The sequence below is a fragment of the Periplaneta americana genome, chromosome 16 (genome assembly GCF_040183065.1).
Source record: "Periplaneta americana isolate PAMFEO1 chromosome 16, P.americana_PAMFEO1_priV1, whole genome shotgun sequence".
In the NCBI taxonomy this organism is placed as follows: Eukaryota; Metazoa; Arthropoda; class Insecta; order Blattodea; family Blattidae; genus Periplaneta; species Periplaneta americana.
Window position 1 is genome coordinate 172055856 of NC_091132.1, and position 6725 is coordinate 172062580.

Sequence of the window (6725 nt, forward strand, 5' to 3'; positions counted from 1 at the left end):
TTATTCTCAAATAGCCTTAACCTCTGCTCCTCTCTCAAACTAAGAGTCCAAGTTTCACAACCATACAGAACAACTATTATGTACGTTTATTATAGATACGTTATTTTTGTGTGTAGGGAAGTCATTATTTAATAGTAAACATGGTTCCATAAATAAATATGTCTACGGAATTCGTGTAGTTGCATGTTAAATGCCTAGGGTGGTAGGCAACCCCCTGTACCATCGAATGCTATCCTATATTGATGTTACCGGCGTACGGTTAAGAAATCCTGACAACGTTAGCTGTAAAGGAAATAGGTCAGTCTACACTGGGCGATGATCGACATAGCGTAACCACAGCTTAAGATAGTTGTGCTCTACTTTTATCCACTGGATTGGAACACACGTATATTTTGCATTAATATCTTACGTTCTATGTTTATCTATATTTGTTTATTCAAATGTAAGTTATTGTGAATTTTAATTACATCTTGAGCATACGAGATTAGTAAATTATTTTACAGTACATGAGCGTCCATGAGATCACAAACTAGCTGCAGAAACAAACCTAATATTTTGCTGTCACTTCTCCAAATAAACTTAGGCTCTTGTATCAATATTATTATTTCATTCATTGTACAAGCTTGCAATCTGCGCGTACTGTTTGGGCATAGATTTCATTCCCAGTTGAGCTGATTATCTGATTGGCATTTTCAGAAGTCTTCCCAAACTGTAAAGCGAATATCAGTTAATCATATGTCGATTTCTTGGTCTCATTTCACTTAGTATCATCTGACTATCTCCAATCCCACTATTGCTAGATGACCTACTAGTTCATACAGTGTGGTTAGACAAATGAATTAAATAAAATTCAATATTATAATATTATTATCATCACCATCAGGCAGTACATCTCACCTGACGGTACACCCTACACCTCTATCTCCTGACTTAGTTGTCTCAAGAGTGCTGCCTTGTTGGTATCACTTGTGAGGTTCAGATCTGTCTTCGGACATTTGATAAACATCATCACAATCATCATCATTATCATCATTACCATCATCATCATCATCATCACCATCATCATTACCATCATCACCATCATCACCATCATCATCATCATCATCACCATCATCATCATTACCATCACCATCATCATCATCACCATCATCACCATCATCATCATTATCATTATCATCATCACCATCATCATCATCACCATCATCACCATCACCATCATCATCATCACCATCATCATCATCATCACCATCATCATCATCACCATCATCATCACCATCACCATCATCACCAACATCATCACCATCACCATCATCACCAACATCATCACCATCATCATCATCACCATCACCATCATCACCATCATCATCACCATCACAATCATCACCAACATCATCACCATCATCACCAACATCATCACCATCATTACCATCACCATCATCACCATCACCAACATCACCATCACCATCATCATCATTACCATCATCATCATCACCATCATCACCATCATCATCACCATTTGCATTTTTGCCTGTTTCAACTCATAAGAGCATCTTTTTGTTCTATTCGGTCATTTTTTAGGTATTTTCATTTAATTTTGGCCATAAATCCCTATTATTAATGTAAAATAATGTTTACTTCCTTTGACATTTTCTGTACATATTTTGTCCATTAATACCCATTATTTTGTATATTATTTTAATCGTTTTTCTACACAAATATTGCCATTTTAATGTAGTACACCCCATGTAATGGATCAGCCCTACCACTCCGTCAATACACCTCCAAGTTCCGGATAAGACTGGCCTTGTGGTGGACTACATGGAAATATATCAGGTAAAATATTTAATTAAAGTATACTACTTAGAAAAAATTGTGTAAAATTAAATAAACTTAAATGTTAGTACTAGAATTTAATTTAATTACTAGTATAAATATTAAGCAGTACAAAACCACTTTTCCTACTAAGCCAATTATGTAACATCAATTTTAGGGCATTTTTAAGGGAATTTTTGAAAAATTTTTAGGTCATAAATGTATTGTTTTAGGACATTTTTCATGATTTATAGGTCATCAGAATCCTAGCCCTAATGATCATACTAGCAGAATTGTTTGGAATTTATAAATTTTATCAACGTTTGCACAGTACGAGTAAAATCGTGTTTTCTTCGGCTGAAACACAAGTTTTTACAATTTCATATAAGATATACTAAAAAATTTAAGTTTCTCTCCTTCCATCCATGACACTTTTGATAGATATGTATGAAGAAAATGAATTTAACGCTTTTGAAGGAATCAGAAGTATAAGTTGTAATCTGTAATCATCATCATCATCGCCATAGACGTTCGGCAATCTGTAGGTGTGTGTTGTAACGTTGTTTGTACCACCCGGGAATTCCGCGTCTGTGACCCGGGTTCGATCCCAGGTCAGGTACTGATGGAATTTGTGGTGGAAAAACTGGAAGTTGGAGAAGTTTTTCTCGGAGTACTCCCGTTTCCCGTGAAGGGATTACACTAAAGATGGAGGACTGCGCATGCACCGAGGTGGCAGCCGAGACGCGTGACGTCAGCTTGACTACAAACTGCAGCATCGGCAGTACTTATGAAAATAATATTTTATGTGCAGTCAGAAACTGTTTCAAGTTGTCGCTACTGTAATCTTTATTATTATTATTATTATTATTATTATTATTATTATTATTATTACTATTATTATAGTTATATTATTATTATTATTATTATTATTATTATTATTATTTATTTTTTTTATCCTATATTGCGTTAACATTAGAATGTTTCGTTCTGTTATGCACGGAATCTCCATCACCTAAGAGGTGATATCTTTATTTATACTAGTAAGTACCTTATAAAGTACCGGTATCTGTTAAAGGGGAAGCTACCCGTAATGGGATAAGTATTTATTTTTCATTTATGAACGTGCAACAAATAATTTCCAATATCGGAAGAGTCTCTTAAAACATTTAGTACAATTTCCTGTACATTTCAAAGGTTCTTGCTAAATATTGTGAAAACGTTAATACACAATTTATTTATGTTGATATGATAATTTGATTTTACACAATATATATTCATTTATGTTTCGGTCAACTACCAGCAAATTCATGTTGTGGTTTGTGGCGTGTGTGTGGCAGATATAATCAACAATTAACTCTTAACTGGTACAGTGAGGTCTCACGGACCGCAGAGTGCAAATCCAATAAGATATTTCCCGAACATATCAAGCTACAGACACGGGCACTCACTTACCTTCTTATCAATGTGTCAGCAGTCTGTGTAAGGAGTGGCCGTGTTGCGCTTGCATTATTGATTTATTGTGCTTCTAATTACAGAAGCGGTCTCAATGACCGCGCATACCACTTGCGTTACTAATATTGTTGGGGAGTCATTATTTATTTCTTGGTATAGACAGAGCCAATAATTTTATATTCATATGAATATAGGCTAATTATAAGTGCTTTTCTTCCTATTGATATATATACCAGCTAAAGCATTCACTGCTTATTCATTCATTTATTTATTTATTCACTTATTTAAATTATTCATTTTTTAATTAATTAATTAATTTTATTAATTTAATTTATTCATTCATTTATTTAATTTATTCATTTAATTTATTCATTTATTTAGTTTATTCACTCATTTATTTATTTATTTGATTTACTCATTTTACTCATTCACTCATTCATTTATTCATTTACTTATTTATTTATTTATTTTATTCATTTACTTATTTTATCTATTTATTCATTCATTTATTTATTTATTTTATTTATTCATTTTTATCTAATTTATTTATTTATTTATTTATTTATTTTATTCATTTACTTATTTTATTTATTTTTTTATTTTATTTATTCATTTTTATCTAATTTATTTATTTATTTTATTCATTTACTTATTTTATTTATTTATTTATTTTATTTTTTCATTTTTTATCTAATTTATTTATTTATTTATTTTATTCATTTACTTATTATATTTATTTATTCATTCATTTATTTATTTTATTTATTCATTTTTTATCTAATTTATTTATTTATTTATTTATTCATTTACTTATTTTATTTATTTATTTACATTATTTATTCATTTTTTATCTAATTTATTTATTTATTTATTTATTTATTTATTTATTTTATTCATTTACGTATTTTATTTATTCATTCATTTATTTATTTTATTTATTCATTTTTTATCTTATTTATTTATTTATTTTATTCATTTACTTATTTTATTTATTTATTCATTCATTTATTTGTTTTATTTATTCATTTTTTATCTAATTTATTTATTTATTTATTTTATTCATTTACTTATTTTATTTATTTATTCATTCATTTATTTATTTTATTTATTTTTTTATCTAATTTATTTATTTATTTATTTATTTTATTTATTCATTTTTTATCTAATTTATTTATTTATTTATTTTAATCATTTACTTATTTTATTTATTTATTCATTCATTCATTTATTTTATTTATTCATTTTTATCTAATTTATTTATTTATTTATTTATTTATTTATTTTATTCATTTACTTATTTTATTTATTTTTTTATTTTATTTATTCATTTTTATCTAATTTATTTATTTATTTTATTCATTCACTTATTTTATTTATTTATTTATTTATTTTATTTTTTCATTTTTTATCTAATTTATTTATTTATTTATTTTATTCATTTACTTATTATATTTATTTATTCATTCATTTATTTATTTTATTTATTCATTTTTTATCCAATTTAATTATTTATTTATTTTATTCATTTACTTATTTTATTTATTTATTTACATTATTTATTCATTTTTTATCTAATTTATTTATTTATTTATTTATTTATTTATTTTATTCATTTACGTATTTTATTTATTCATTCATTTATTTATTTTATTTATTCATTTTTTATCTTATTTATTTATTTATTTTATTCATTTACTTATTTTATTTATTTATTCATTCATTTATTTGTTTTATTTATTCATTTTTTATCTAATTTATTTATTTATTTATTTATTTTATTCATTTACTTATTTTATTTATTTATTCATTCATTTATTTATTTTATTTATTTTTTTATCTAATTTATTTATTTATTTATTTATTTTATTCATTTACTTATTTTATTTATTTATTTATTTTATTTATTCATTTTTTATCTAATTTATTTATTTATTTATTTTAATCATTTACTTATTTTATTTATTTATTCATTCATTTATTTATTTTATTTATTCATTTTTATCTAATTTATTTATTTATTTGATTTATTCATTTTTTATCTAATTTATTTATTTATTTATTTATTTTATTCATTTACTTTATTTATTTATTCATTCATTAATTTATTTTATTTATTCTTTTTTTATCTAATTTATTTATTTATTTATTTTATTTATTCATTTTTTATCTAATTTATTTATTTATTTATTTTATTCATTTACTTATTTTATTTGTTTATTCATTCATTTATTTATTTTATTTATTCATTTTTTATCTAATTTATTTATTTATTTATTTATTTTATTCATTTACTGATTTTATTTATTTATTTATTCATTTATTTATTTTATTTATTCATTTTTTATCCTATTTATTTATTTATTTTATTCATTTTCTCATTTTATTTATTTATTTTATTTATTCATTTTTTATCTAATTTATTTATTTATTTATTTATTTTATTCATTTACTTATTTTATTTATTTATTCATTCATTTATTTATTTTATTTTTATCAAATTTATTTATTTATTTATTTATTTTATTCATTTACTTATTTTATTTATTTATTTATTTATTTTATTTATTCATTTTTATCTAATTTATTTATTTATTTATTTTATTCATTTACTTATTTTATTTATTTATTCATTCATTTATTTATTTTATTTACTCATTTTTATCTTATTTATTTATTTATTTATTTAATTTATTCATTTACTTATTTTATTTATTTGTTTATTTTATTTATTCATTTTTTATCTAATTTATTTATTTATTTATTTTATTCATTTACTTATTTTATTTATTTATTCATTCATTTATTTATTTTATTTTTTCATTTTTTATCTAATTTATTTATTTATTTTATTCATTTACTTATTTTATTTATTTATTTATTTCATTTATTCATTTTTTATCTTATTTATTTATTTATTTTATTCATTTACTTATTTTATTTATTTATTTATTTATTTATTCATTTTTTATCTAATTTATTTATTTATTTATTTATTTATTTTATTCATTTACTTATTTTATTTATTTATTCATTCATTTATTTATTTTATTTATTCATTTTTTATCTAATTTATTTATTTATTTATTTTATTCATTTACTTATTTTATTTATTTATTTATTCATACATTTATTTATTTTATTTATTCATTTTTTTATTTTATTTATTCATTCATTTAGTTATTTTCAGAAAAGGCAGATCCATCTTCTATGATAGCAACTTGCTGTACCCTATTTGTAAATCGGACAATAGAAAAAAATGCAGGAGACTGTGCCATTTTTGACATTAATGAAATAACAGATCCCACATTTATGATTGAAAGTAATCATAGTTACGATTCAGAATTTGAAATGATAGTGATTATGTCTTTTGACCAGAATATTGCACGAAATGGAAACATAAAAATTCGAGATTTATCCTTCAAAGAGGTGGAAAAATTCAAATATCTCGGAGCAACAGTAAC